This window comes from Dermacentor variabilis, chromosome 5 (assembly GCF_050947875.1).
Source record: "Dermacentor variabilis isolate Ectoservices chromosome 5, ASM5094787v1, whole genome shotgun sequence".
In the NCBI taxonomy this organism is placed as follows: Eukaryota; Metazoa; Arthropoda; class Arachnida; order Ixodida; family Ixodidae; genus Dermacentor; species Dermacentor variabilis.
In genome coordinates, this window is record NC_134572.1 from 55,679,432 (window position 1) to 55,694,780 (window position 15,349).

General features: G+C 46.6%; 1 non-coding gene and 1 pseudogene across 1 annotated transcript; one reads left to right on the forward strand and one right to left on the reverse strand.

Annotated features, from left to right (window-relative positions):
• Window positions 1–1,250: 1,250 nt before the first annotated feature.
• LOC142583536 (cell adhesion molecule 3-like) lies at window positions 1,251–14,937 on the reverse strand (annotated as a pseudogene).
• Window positions 13,858–14,041, forward strand: LOC142583776 (U2 spliceosomal RNA). Its single transcript, XR_012828653.1, has one exon. It is a non-coding gene; the product is annotated as a U2 spliceosomal RNA (small nuclear RNA).
• Window positions 14,938–15,349: the final 412 nt, after the last annotated feature.

Consider the following 15,349-nt stretch of genomic DNA (forward strand, 5'->3'; position numbering starts at 1 on the left):
TCTTGATTATTATAATTTTCGTACCGCTCGACTAGACGCCGCGTTTTTAGGTATGTGCAATTGGAACGAGCCACTTAAGGCTTTCGCCTTAATAACGTAGCCTGAATGTACTAAAAATAATAATGATAAAAGAAGCAGCTTTAACTGCTCAATTGTTTGAAATGAATAAGAAATTCCTGGACGGCGGCGCCAACATCCCTGTGGCTGTATCCGGGAGTCGAAGCTTCAATTGAAAATATAATGGAATTGTCAGATCCAGGCCGATTTCGCGAAAGGGAATTTCGAAGATTCCTTATCTCTGTATAATAAAGCAGCTCCCCTTCCTTCATCTCTCTGTTTTCCTTTTCTTCTGTAGAAGTTTGGTAAGACCTGTCCAATGGCCCCCACAGCCCATTGATAAAATTGCTTCAGCTCTTTCAAGTTGATGTCATTTGACATCAGTTTGTAAATGAAGCTCGAGAGACTGAAGAAATAAAGCAAGGGCGGAGATGTTAACCAGAAAGCAAAACTGGTTTCCATTTCTTGCATGGCAGAAGAGAGTACGGGATATGGCTACAAAAAGGCGAAGGAATTAAGAAAAAAAAAGCAGATGAGGTTACGAAAGTACATACTATATATTTATTATATAAAATAGTATTACAAACTCCGTTTCGCACTCTTTAACTGATATTTTGGGGCCCGCAATTCTTTCGAAACATAAATTTATTTTTTATTCGTCAACAGAAGCATGTGCTACGCAGTTTAACATTATCTTACTCAAACCAATAACTAACCTTGCTAAATTTATTCTTCTGTTATTTTTCTTTAATTCAGTTTTCCGTATTAATTAATTTATTACTATCTTTTCCACAAACTAGAATTGCTTTTCTCAATTTGCTAAAGCTGGATTTACACGCAATTGAGAAACCCGGCCTACTCCACGGGTCAAACAGTCACGTTGTCCCTTTACGTGGGGGCAGCCGGACAAGGTCAGATTGCACGGTGGGAGCGCGCCCACAGGATCCGCACCTGTCGACTCTCAGCCTAACGCTTTCGCTCAATACGGAAGCAACAGAGACGAGAAAGTTCTTCTCTGCGCGTCACTCAAATTATAGCACTTGTGTTTATCGCCAACAATACAACAAAGCAAAAAGAAATCAAGAGCCATTCCACTCTGTGAAGGTGGATGAGCAGCGAAGCTGTTTAGCACATGACACAGAAGGGACAAAGATGACAAAGAGACAAAAGTGATGATTAAATAAGAAAGAATCTTACGACATTAGGGACCAACCCGAAATGTTGAGCAGGATGTTTCGGGTGTGCGCTCGTTCCTCCTTCAAGCCGAGGGGATTTGCGGCCGTGCACTGGTAGCTGCCGGCCTCCGAGTACAGCACCGGGTCAGGCAGGAGGGAACTCTCGGTGGTCATGCTCTCCAGGCGGCCTGATCGTACTCGCGTCCAGCAGTAGGAAGAGGATGGCTTGCCGTCCGCCTTGTAGTCCAGCTGCACCGGTTCGCCGAAGTCGGCGGACACTTGCGACGGCGGCTGCTCTATGATCTCTGGGGCGTCTGCGCAAGGACGGCGAGTACCAGGTTAGAGGAAGAAGACAAGATCCGCGAAAAAGTCGCCGAAAACTTGTTAACAACAACAACAACAACAACAACAACAACAACAACAACAACAACAACAACAACAACAACAACAACAACAACAACAACAACAACGACGACGACGACGACGACGACGACGACGACGACGACGACGACGACGACGACGACGATGACCTGCACACCTCCTTAGCGCAAAGAAAATAATAAAAATAAAAGGCAGGGGAAGAAGCATTGAATCCACATAACTGACTCCTTTACTCAACACACAGGATTCTGAAAGAAACTCGTGTACTTTCTGCCTTATTTCTATTGAAGATATAACAATAATGTATAGCATAGTCAATATATAGTTTGTGAGTTGAGAGAGAAGATTTAATGAGAGGAAACGCCGAGAAGTATGAAGGGGATGTGCTTGTGCAGCTGAATGAAAGTGGGAGGTGAAGTGGTCCGATATGGTGTTGTAAAAAGGTTGTAGGCTTATCTAGGCGATAAGCTGGACAAGAAATCATGGAGTCTACTGAATGCTTACAAGACCTTATAATGTATTGATGGCTTACAACACATTTTGTTGAACCTTTGCAAGATGGTCGCGCAAGACCTGGACAGGCGACGGGGTTCCCACCTTTCTCCGCCCGTCACGCTATGACAAAAAAGCAACACATCTAACGAGAGCTCCCTAGTGGCACCCGGTGTTATCAGTGACCGCAAGCGGCGCGCCATGAAAAGTGTATTATACAATCGCTGTTGCAGTATCTCTGCATGTAACGGGCCTCCAAGCGTATTTACAATTTCGATTCCACATTATGCTAAAAATTTTCCACATTATTCCACATTATGCTAAATTCCGATTCTTTATTCCGATTCCACATTATGCTAAAAAAAAAAGAAGGCTCCAATCCACGCTGTGAAGGTGGTTGACCAGCGAAGGTGTGGTATCACATGATCCGATAGACCAATGTTGTGACGTAGCCTTGAACCATTGAGTCCTGCCGAGCCTGAGCACGACGTTGTTGTACATATTGACGTTGCTGTTCCTTTCGTCGATCATCGTATTCGCACTGTTTTTCAGGTGTTCTAACTTCGGATAGCTTGCTTTGGGTAGGAACCGCTGCGTCCTGCCCAGCTTAAGCACAACGTCGACGCCGTTTGACGTAGCTGTTTCCGTCGCCGCAAATCGTGTTCACGCTGCTCTTCCGGAGTCCTAACTATGCGCGGTCTTTCCATAGAACTATCAGAACACAAATGAAATAAGTTGCTAAGCGTGTTCTTCTTTTACATGTGAAAGTGTAATTAAGTCACTAACGGCTTCGTATGCTACAGTTTCCGCTTCCCGCCAACTGCAGCTTATGCAACCGTAATCTTTTCCGAGAAACGCTTGCGGCGAACGCTATGCGCGAAGGCGAGCTTTCTGTTTTTTTTTTCTTTCCCCCGGACGGCCGGTGCCGTCGCTGGATGGATGGATGGCTGGATGGATGTTATGAGCGTCCCCTTTGTAACGGGGTGGTGGGTTGCGCCACCGCTCGCAGCCGCTACCACGGATGCGAGCGCCATCTGGTGGTGCTGCAAGGAACCCAGCTGCGCACGCGGCGCGAGCGTCCCGCTGTGATTGGTCGAGTCTTAGGCTGCGGAGGCGAAGAAATCCCACGATGCTAGTCATATACCGCTTCGCCGTAAAATGTGGCTAAACGATGTCGTGAGAAAATGTACCCGTTAGTTGACTGAATTATTTGTGGTGAGAACGGGGAATCGTTACGACTTACAAGGTTTTAGCTGTAAAGCGCGCTTTTCGTCGAAAACAAGTTTTTTTGGGAAGAATGCGCAAGCGCACTAACATAGTGCCTTACTTCATTTCTTTTTTTTCTCGAATTGCTATTGGTGCGGAGTTTATGCGTAAAACGAGAGAAAATGTGCGCCATCTCCGTAGTTGGATAAAACCCAAGTTTAAAGACCGTCTTTATTATTAAATTGTAAGCATCAGCTGCGTGGTGGACGCTGTCGTCTTTTTCGTTACTGGCATCATTTTCTATCATACTGGCGCTGTCGCTCTCGCAACGATGCGGCATGTGGCGACAGACTGCCTTTTGAAAGTCAGCTATTCTGAAACTTCCATTTCCCATCTGCCTACTTCTCCTCCTTTCTTTTTTTCATTTGGCAGTGTCCGCAAGCTGTTGCAGCACCTCGAACACCATGACATGGAGTAGCGCCAAGCTAAAGGAAAAAAAAAAAGTTGGACCACATAGAGAAAAGGTCGAAGGCAAAGGCACGTCCTATGCAAAGGTCAAAGGGACTACGCACGTGCCGGCGGCAGACTGATAACCTATAGCAGCACATCTGCTTCACGACCCACAAAAGACGCTCCCGCAAGAATCGAGAAGCAACGAAAGAGTTCGCAGCCAGGTGACGCCTGAGTCGGGTTTAAGCGCCCGTGGAGGAGGAGCTGGGAGGCGAGGGCGAGGCGCTCTTCCTCAATGACTCGCCTTTGAAACTGTATTCACCGAAGCCGCCCACTCGTTTCCAGAGTATCAAGACGGCGCTCTTGTGTCAAGTATGCACTGCTATTAGGACGCCTTCCCCTATCGCGGAGCACTAGTCGGCCTAGCGAGGCGGATCAAACCAGCGGTAGCTGGCTGAGTAATTAAAAGTTCGCCGCCGCATATCGCTCTCGTCTCCTTCAGCGTCACACGCTTCGTTGCTCAATAAAATGATAAAAAAATACTTGCCTTTGTATGCTTGTATAACTTGCTTTTTTCTCAAACGCTTTGCCTTTCGTGTTGGGTTGTTTCTTCTACTTGTCTTGAAGTTGTGATCATCTATTTTCCGCCTGGGCACTACGTGCTCCCCACGTGGAGATGACACAGCTCCAGCGAAAGGAGTGGCAGACGTACTTAGCGGTCATGCTTAAGTAGTGCATACAAAACAATAGATAGCTTGAATGGTCAAAAGAATTTAATGAGAGTCGCTACAAGTCACAGACAAAGAGTGGCAACTGCTGGTCACGCCACATTTGTTCGCACCTGTTGTGGAATTATTTCAACCACTGGTCTCTTTATATACTCTGCTCAGATATTATAAAAGAAGGTAGTTAAGTGAGAAAGTTCATATATCTGTAAAAAATAGTAAACTCATAAGAGCTGAGTACGAATAAAAACGCTCACTAGTTTAGATTGATAGCTTGCTATTTGCATGTATACAACCAAATGTGTTGAGGATAGCGCCGTTAGATGCATTCTTTACAGAGAACTTCCGTTTTTCAGCTTCAACAGGAGAGACTGTTTTACAGCGTACGTTTGTGCGGCATTTGCAGCATTTCCTCTGCACAAACGTCTCATACTGCAAACGGCTGCACAAGATTCGTAAATTAGAGAGCTTTTGTACGCCTTTTTCGCGCCATGTACACAGGCCCACAAAAGCTTTCGGAGCGCGGATACTGCGAAACTGCAAAATATTTTGCTGTCTACGCATGCAGGCTGCAACTGAGGGAGGCGTTATTCTGTCAGTGTCATATTTATGCAGAAAACCTGTAAAGCGGCGGTTGAATACGTAACATAAACCGCGAAGTATTTTATTTTTCTTACTTTTTATTTTTGCATTTTTGCATTTGGTAAACTTTTGTAGCGAGCGGCGCTTAGTCGAACTTGCGTGCTTAAACGCACATTTCTTTCTTCTATATTACCACCGTACAAGAAATAAGATACAGTGACCGCCCATTACTTTTAATATTCAATAAGCTCTTATGATCATATTTGATTCTTGGAGTGGGGGACATGCATTGTTTGTGTTCGTTGTTTTTTTTTCTTTCTTGTTTTAGAATTGCTGTTCCAGATATCCGGTAAAACCAACAGCGCATTCAGTATTGCTTGCCACGTCGACATCAAGAAAAAAAAAATCGAGTGCAGAGAAATGTAACATCGCTTTCTCATTAGCCTCCCAACACCCTCTCCCGCTTGTGATTTGCGTCGAGTCTTTATATATTTCTTAGACTTATTAACGTTGTTTCTGTCTCACTGTACACCAGACATATTAATCAACGCTTTCCTTATCAACGAAGCAACGACATTTAGCTGTCACATGACAGAGTGGGCTCCCATCGGGGATGAGAATTTCATGCGCATACATGTCACGCAGCACGAACTCACATCGCGCGTTGAGGTAGTATCCGTATGAGGCGAACGTCCCTAGGCGATGAACAGCGGCGCAGCGGTACCAGCCGGCATGCTGCCGCTCAATGGCTGAGAAGTTGAGGTATCCGTCGGGGCTCTGAGGTGCCGGAGTTGGTCCGTCGTCCTTTAACCATCGCGGCTCGCACCGTGGGTTGGCGTCTAACATGCAATGCAACGATACCGGCATCTTCTCCAGGATAGGGAACCCAAAGCTCGGCTCGCGGGAGATCGAAAAGGACGGCACGTCTGCAAGAAAGAATATAGCAATTATATTGCCAGGAAAACTGAAAAAAGAGCACTAATATTTTAATTCGATATGCTATTTATCCAGACATGAGAACAATATATCCACAAAACGCAACAACGGTATACGTCTACACCTCAGATATGACAGGATACAATTAGCGGTTGAGAAAAAAACAATCACAAGAAAAAAATGTGCGACATAGGGATACGCTATACCGATTATACGAGAATAAAATAAAGTGGACCTGAAGCACGCAGTGGATCTACAATGTAGTTACGCGGAGGTAATAGGCATAATAGAGGGGAATTGGTAGTACGGAAGAGTGACATACATTAAACTTATAAACATTACCTAGCTCAAATAAAAATAAAAAGATAACGTTGGTACATCTCGCGCTTTGGTCGGAAAATAACTTACTTTTCTGTTAAATTAGAAAGTCAAACAAGGAAGGGTAAGTATTACACGTAGCTACGACCTGAGACGCGATCGGATATCGCTGTTCGAAACGCATGTTTAGTTTTCGTTCAGTTTCGCCTCACGCGATTGGCGTAGGCCGCGCGCGAAGCGTGAATCTCGTGAAGCGAAACTGAACGCAAACTGGATTATGCGTTTCGAACAATGATCTCCGATCGCGTCCCTGGTTTCAATAGTTTGTTTCTGAAGGCTGTTCCTTTTCGGTATATTTAGCCAACAAGAGTGATTGAATGAACCATCTCCTTTTCTGCTGACCCCATTCACTAACTAGCAAAACGAATGAAGAAACGCAGTAAAGTGCCTACTCGCACAGGAAGTCAAGTGATGCGGCAACAGCCGCGGACGTTGGCCACGACACGTGGTACACGTGGCAGGGAAGCTGCAAGCCGTGCAGGTGTCCCGCGATGCGTTGAGGCTGAGCACACTGCGCGAGGTGTACGAGTCCTCCTGGGTAGAAAACTCGATGAACAGCTGGCTGGCCTCTCTCATGTTCGTTTCTCCCAGAATCCATTGCATGTTTCGGACGGCGGGCACGGCATGACGCGCCACGCAGCCCACCTCGACTTCTTCATGCTCCTGGACGCGGGAGCTCTCGTTCAAGTGACCGCTCGCCGCCCACCGTCAAGAACGGCTCTTCAGGGGCGCCTGAAAGCGTGGTTCATAGGTTGTTCATATTCAAGCACATAATCTACTTGGACATTGAAAACGGCACTATCACTGCTTAGAGTGTGCTATACAGTCTTCGTATCGGACAGTGTTCATGAACGACACGCCTTAATAAGATTGCAATGTGTGTGCTTGTGATGAACGCATCTGAGAGCGCTCTATGAAAAGGTCTGCAGGCAGCGCGGGTTGGCTGGTGACATTACGTGCGTACCGGTGACCACCAGCTTGAGCACCTTGGTCACCCTCCTGACGGAGTCGTCGTCGGCAAACTGTCGGCACTCCCACAGGCTGTCGTCGGCTCACGTCACCTGCGTGATGGTGAGCGCGGCCGTGCCGTCGCGCGAGATGTTCCACTGGCGAACGCTGCTGGCATCGCCCGAGCCCAAGTCTAGGATCACGGGGTGTCCATTGCGCATCCACTGCACGCTTCCACCGGGAGTCTTCAGGAAGCACGGTATGCTGAGGCTCTCGCCGGGTTTCACCACCTGTGGCCTCCGCAGAGAAACAGACCGGTGGGCGCTGCTCGTCAGGGTGTCCGCACGTTTGATAATTGGATGTGGCTTTGAGACAGTTTTGCCACGAGCCTCACACAAGCTGTCTGAGATGTCACTCAACAGAGCTTGGATTCGATATGCCAGCCTCCCTCACTCTTTATTTTATTTTTTTGCCATATCGCTTCCTATCGTTGTGCTGCCATTACCGCTTCTATCGTCATCGTCTACCGTTATCTACAGTGATCGTCTCGAGCGCAGAACTGCGGGAAAGTGTGTCGCTAATTTCCATTTGTGAGCGATTCGTAGCTAGCGGCTTGCCACGACAGTAACACCAGTTTTAGCAGCTCACTTCAGTGGTGCACTTTACAGTCAGTACTCGTCCGCCACCTCTTCTCCCCTCCTCTTACTTGACAAGTCATATTGATTTCTACACCCTGTTTAGGTATGCGGCATTGAACTATGAGCCACGAGGCCTGCTATGACAGGCGAACAAATTTTGAAACGTGCCCGAAACCTAGCGCCTTCAGCTCCAGGCTCACCATTGCAATTATCGCGATGACTTTACGGGTTTTACCTTACCTAAACAACTAACGTCACGACTTCTCCGCCCGAAAACTTGCAGGTTTCATTCTTTTATTACGATCTAAAGTTGCAAAAATGCATGTGCCTTACCTCCACTGTGAAACTAATGCGTGCTTTCACATACGTACATCACGCAATTAAAGGAACTGTAGAAAAGTAGCTATGCGTTACCTGATATTTCACTTATTTTTTAACAGGCTGCACGATTTTGTCTCAAAGCAAGACTTTCAGTAACGAATGCGAATTTGAGCACAACACGGCGCGATGGATGAACGGGGTGCCACGAAAGCTATACGCTATTGCATGAGCAATCTCCATATGCCTATCGCGTCAGCTCTTGACATTCCCAGATCAATTTTCATAAGACATTAAGAACGGACTGTCCTGAAGGACACTGAAGGTTCGTATCCTAGGATGAGGTGAATTTTTCGATATATGGAGCCGAATTTCAAGGCGATATTTCCTGCTATAAACTTCCCTTTTGATTCGTTCTTTATAGGGTGTCCCAGCTAACGTTAGTCAAGCTATTTAAAAAAAAGGATATTGACAATAACGGGGTGCAATATGACATTTTAAGACCTACAGTTTTCGGTTGCTACAGCTCTGACGACCGAACCACATAGGTCTTATAATTCTATCGTGTACCTTGTTTTTTAAATATCTTTTTCTTTGAACAGCCTGGCTAACGTTAGCTGGGACACACGGCATATACGCAATCATTGCAATGCTAACAGTGTCGGATGTGGCGCTTTGCATGGCGTGCATCCACGGCAAACATTTCTTTCACTTTGCAGCGTATCGAAATTCAACAAGAACGTTGCTCACGCATCGCAACGACTGGTTTTAAATAAGCGAAGCGAAGTACTTGGGTAACGTGTGCTTGATTTATCCATCTATTGAGGTTGGGTTCGCGAGGCTTAAACGGTATTTAGTTTTCCAGTGTACATCAGAGGTGTGTACGAATAAGTAATTAATCCTCGCTATCACCGGTGAAGTATAATCCAGAACTGCGCACTTTCACGACATTCGATTATTCACCGCCATCCTGTTAGATGGCCGTGTGGGCGAAAGCCTTCTTTGACTGAACACACTGAACGAGAAAGGCGCGTATACCTTCTCCGGTGGCTCCACGTTGTTGGCGGTTGAGCCACTGGAGCGCGACGCCGTTGTCGATACCACGAAAATGCCGGCGCAGATTACAGCGGCCAGCAAGGCGGGCCTCACTGCACACGATTTTCTGGGTGCCGCGTCACACCGGAATTGAGGGTAACCAGAGGGCCGACAGTCTAGCTCGCGAGCTCACATACCGAATGGCACAGTCAATGGACCCGTATACCACTATGATGGTGCAACCAGCATACGCGGCAATACTAAACCATCACCGAGGCAAAAGGATAATATATCCACCACCCCACCCATCTTTAACACAACACGAAGCAGTCGGCTGGCGAAGGCTGCAGACAGGAACATTCTCCAATCTACGCATCCTACATAATATGTTTCCCAATCAATACAGGGACACATGCCCATGGTGTGGGGCCATCCCAACACTATATCACATCACATGGGAGTGCAGAAATAACTTCTCTTTCCACACACAAAAAAAAAAACCCAGTGCGGAACAGTGGGAGGGCCTGCTCACCAGCGGCGTGCTCACAGTCCAAAAAGGATTGGTGCAACACGCTCTCAAAGTGGCCAGGCTCAGCGGTGCTCTGGAATAGGGGCGCCGACCACGCAAGACGACGGAGACTTCAGTAAAACATGAAGACCTCTGTTAGCCACTGAAAGCTGTAAATAAAGCATTAAAGCTTTTCCTTCCTTCCTTCCTTCCTTCCTTCCTTCCTTCCTTCCTTCCTTCCTTCCTTCCTTCCTTCCTTCCTTCCAGGTTCTGAGGCTGGTAACGAGAATGTATAAAGCTGAATTTGTTAGTATGTATGTATTAATACTTATCATGCATCTATGCGCTTATTTATTTTCTATTATTTGATTGAATTGATTGATTGACTTGCGTTTAATTGCAGAAAAGGCAGAATGTGCCTTTTTTCTTTGGCTGTTCTTCTTAAAATTATTTGTTTAAGCACGTCTGCAAAATGGGCTTTATTGCGGGAGAGCTTTTAATCTCACCTCATGTTATCGCGCTTTGATTACTCAACGATTTATTGTTTGTGGAGAAGCCGGCAACACAATAGTGGGCAACATTTACAAGTAATTTTCAGGTAATCACAGACTCGGGAACTAGTTACTAGGGAAATGTAAGATACAGCCCGCCAGTGCTTTCAAAACTCTGCTACCTCACGTCCCACCAGATGTGTGAGCTGTCGTAAGGCGATTCCTTCCTTCTCTTTCCTATGACCGTAGCGTCAGTACACACCCTTAGCATCTCGCAAAGCCACGACATTTCGATTTTTAGGGACGTTTTTAGCAGGTAATTTGTAGAAACCAAATAGCTTAAATAGAAATCAACTCAAGAAGAAATGTTACAGTAGGAATTGAATCCCTGCTTCTGTAGATGAAACTATGCTCACAACCCTAAGCTTTCTCAAAACCATCATGCACAACGTTGGACAAAAATAGCTGTAAGGTTCTCGTAACTTTTTATTTTTTTCAGATCTCCAGATCAAACCAAATCTTTCATTTTCTCGTTCCTCAAACAATGCATTTAAGAATGAAATACTTTTCTCACATTTATTTTTTTAACGCTGTAACTGAAATTTACTCTTCGTGATTTGTATTTGCTCTTACACATTGTTTTGTCCTGCACTTGGTTTTGTTGGGCTTTCTGTGTGCGAAGCATTTGTACTTTATTAATGCTTTTTGTAGTTAAGTCAGGGTAATGGTTAGTCGTAAATCTGTTCACGCAGCTTTTTTAAAATCAATTTAGCTCTTACCATTATGGTGTAAAGAAAGAAATTATCATTATTATTCTGGTTCCTCCAGCACCTGTCTACCGACGACAACGTCGATTCGATTAACGACAACTCCCCTTATAATTTTTTATATAGTCAACAGCTCACTACTCTTAAAGTTTCTTCAGAAAACGAGTCACAAGCTTTTCTTCCAGCCTTTAAGAACCTGTTCATAAATATCTTACGGAGCGTTAAGTAGAAAAGAGGTTCGACAACAGCGACGCTGATAATGACCATTGCACAGCTATCACCGTTTTTTAGAAGTTAGCACTGAACTTGAACGTTAGTGCGGCAGTGTCTGAGTGCTTCTTCACGGTGGGTGGCACAAGCGCGGGGCGTGATGACCAGCGGCTCCGCAAGTTTCACGCGTTTTCTTAGCCGGCGAGGCTTAACGATGCCGAGCCGGTAACTAATAGAGGCACCGCGTCGTGGTTCTCGTTCACTGTAGCTTTCCTTGTTGCTTTCCCGCTCGCCTTTCTCGTTCCCTCTCCCGAAACAACTCACTGCAGTGAGTGTTGAAGGGGAGAGGGTGAAAGTTTGCCAGAGCTTCATGTGCGCCTCGGATGTACTTATTTCTTGGGTACTGTGTAGCGCTCCACTTAAGCTCCTCTCAGGCTTTCAGCCGCCACGCACACATTACCGGCAACAAATAAACCTAGGCAAGCGAAACGAACCACGTGGCAAGAAGACCCAGGGAACCGAGAAGAGAAAACGAACCTGAGGAGGCGTCGATGCCGTTGTTGCACACCTCGGGGGAAATTTATTTATTTATTTTTTTGCCTGAACGGGAAGGATAGGTTCTCGAGGCAGGACCCGCGACCCTTGCTCATAAACAAACGTGTTTTGTCCGTGTCCACGGCGAAGCATAGTAAACAGCCTGGTGCAACGGAGACAGGCGGTGAGAGGGGCAGGGGGGGGGGGAGGTATACATGAGAAGGTGCGGAAGTAAATTACTCTGCTTACCAGCACTGAACTGGCAATTAACTGCGGCTGGTCCCCTCGGGGTTCCTGCCATCGATTGCTTCCGCTTTACCTTGCGGCCACTACGAGACGAGAGTGGTGAGAGGAGGAGGCCGCTGTAATGCCCGAGCGTAGTTGGGCGCCGCCGTATGATGCGCATGAAGATACGCTACAGGGTGTGCGTCAGCACAATGCAGGCGTGCGTTAATCGGGAAGTAGCCATGTGAAGTTCTTCTTCCATTACAGCAAGCCTAATCGAGTCGACCGCTTAGCGTTTCAGGCAACATGGTGAAGCGTTTTCGGGTCGCGAGGATAAACACGACCGTTATAAGAAGAATTTAATAAGTGGAATTATGGAACACTCTTCAGTAGGACTGTCTTGAAAGTTTGTGCAATCTTTGTGAATGGTGTTTGCGTATAATGCTTCGCAGAGTTTTGTGTAGTGAAGAAGTATCTCTAGAGTAGCTATCAGTTGGGCATGTTGGTAAACGCTCGTGATGGAAAAAGCGCTGCTAAAAACGGAGACTTACCAAGAACACAGGACAAAGCGCTACTATAGCAACTGGGAAAATTTTTATTTAGGAAAGCTTTTCTTATGTACAGAATGGATGTACGTCGCCCAATTCTACTTTTCAACGATAGTGTTTTCGTGGTCACGTATATCCATTATGTGCATAAGAACAACCTTCCTAGATAAAAATTTTACTAGTTGTTATAGTAGCGCTTTGTCCTGTGTTCTTGCTAAGTCTCCGTTTTTAGTAGCACTTTTTTCCTTTTTTCACCAAGACCTATCTCTTACTACTACTACTACTACTGCTGCTACTACTACTACTACTACTACTACTACTACTACTACTACTACTACTACTACTACTACTACTACTACTACTACTACTACTACTACTTGCTTAGGCACTTACTTTAAGTACAGAATAGTGTATACTCAGTGGTTTAACGGCCAATGGTTTGGTAATTAGGGAGTAGCAGCAATTATTCCGATCGCAACATGATCGAGCCAGTCAGGACACAGCATAGTTAATCTATTCTCGTGTTCAAAAAGCCAATTTTGCAATGAACTTTTCGGCGAACTATGTACAGGAATCAGAGCTTCGTCAAGTTGCTAACGCACCTTCTTTCTTGATCTCTTTTCTACATGTGTGTATGAATGGAAAATTGAACAAAAAAATTCAATGCTGTGAAGGTGGTTAACCAGCGTAGCTGTGTATGTGGGTCCCTTAATGGCCAACTGTCCATTGCCGTGCGTCAGACGCCATGTGCACATAAATGGAAGGCGAGGCGCGACTAGTCGCTCCTCCACGATGCTGAGCCTCGGAAGATGATGAAGTACCGGGATCTATATACCATGTATTGTTGCAAAACGCGGTACGACACCTTTTACTAACGAATCCAAGCACGTAGAACAGACACGCACCTCACCGCACTTCAAGGGCACACTGCTTCACCATAGCCAAGGCGATCGTGCGTTGGTCGACGTCCTGCACTGCAGTAATGGTTGTGAAGTCGAAAATCACAAGCGGCCACACACAACACAGGACACACAAAATTGGTTTCCGACAAACTCCCTCGGAAACCTGGCCGTTGCTCCGGTGAAACGCTCCAAGTTTGCGGGATCCGTGCCACCTGGACGGTTCGCATTTCTTTCCGCCTCGCGGTCGCGGCGGGCAGCACGCTTACGGGAGCCCCACCACGGGAGCGGAAGGAAAGGAAAGGAGATACGCAATCGCTTGGAAGTCACACAAAGAGGGTGGTGCGAACGTATATAAATGGCCGGCACGGGTCAAAGTGTAGTAACTGTTCTTATCAGCTTAATATCTGATACGGGTTGTATTTGTACCTAAGATATTAAACTTATTTTTGCAAGCTGGCGGAGTGCTTAAAGCCTGCTTCACCTCCACCGCGGGTCGGCTCGGTACTGCACTCTCTTCGGGACCGGCCCACGTATGGAGAAAAATTCTAGATCTGCACGGCTCTATAGACGCACGCAATTTTTTCCAGAACCTAGCCACATACAGCTTCGCTCTAAAAAAAAAAAAAAAAAGAAAGAACTGCCTGTGTCCTCTGCCACGTGACACCACCATAGACGGGATGATGCCATAGAGCCAACTGCATGTGTAATTGTCTACAACGCTATATAGTATCTTAGAAGTGTGCAGAACAGTCCGTATTCGCTACTAATTACGGAAGCCAATGTCCCAGCGATATGACCACCTCATTTATTTGTTGGTTCGGATTGCTAGCAATATACCGAGAACACGTACGAGAGAACAGTGCGCCGACAAAGCGGGCGACGGCATGACGCAGTACTATGGGACGGGGGAAAGCGCTAGCTAGGAAAAGGGCGGCCGTCGAAACGGGGACGTAACGGGGTGCAGGGAAGCAAACCTTCTTTCCAACCCGTTTGGTAGGCAGAACAAGGAGCAGCAACGGCAGCGGAACGTGAAAAGGCGCAGCTCTTTTCGCTGGTGCTCTCACTCACAGAGAGAGGAGTGCATCGAGAAAGAAGGGTAGTACAGGCTATAGCTGAGCAGCCTCTTCCAAATTTATATCTTCGTCCCGGGTCCCGCCTCCGCGTTGTACATCGGTGCTCTCGCCCACGCGAGGAGATGCATCCATCTATCTGTGTACCCGAGCGAGTGTTTCGGGCTCAGCCAAGCGTCGGCTTGCCGTCAAGATAGGGTTGTATCTTCGCAGCATCTTGACTGAGAGCTGCGTCGGGCGGTGGTGGCGGTCGGCACTGTAGCCGTAGCCGTTGTTTTACCTCTTTATCTCGCGCTGCCTGCTGCGCCAAGTTGTTCGAAGCGAGACACATCGAGCGCTCCCGCAGAGGCAGCAGGGCCATGCCGGACACTCGATCCACAGAAGCAAGCTCGTACACGTGGCATGCTTAAAGAAAAAAAAAAAAAGAACATCAGAAACAATAGCCGTCGCTCCTTTGCTGCCGCCTCATTTGAGTGCTCTTGGGATCGTTTTCTCTATCTTCTTTTACACGCTCGTAGCACGTATACGTGTTACATCAAACAACCGCGCAGCCTTCTCAAGATTGCAGCTGGCTTGGTCTTGTCGACGGCACAAGTATAAGAACGATGTGCGATCTTCAAGCTAACGCCAGTGGCTAGCAACATAACAGAGAAGGTTTCGGCCAATTATCAGCTATTAGTTGTAATCGAACAAGGTTTTCGGGAATTGGGCCATTGGCTAACTCGCGGCACTTGTAAAACTTGCGCAACATTGTACAGGATTAGTTAGGCAAC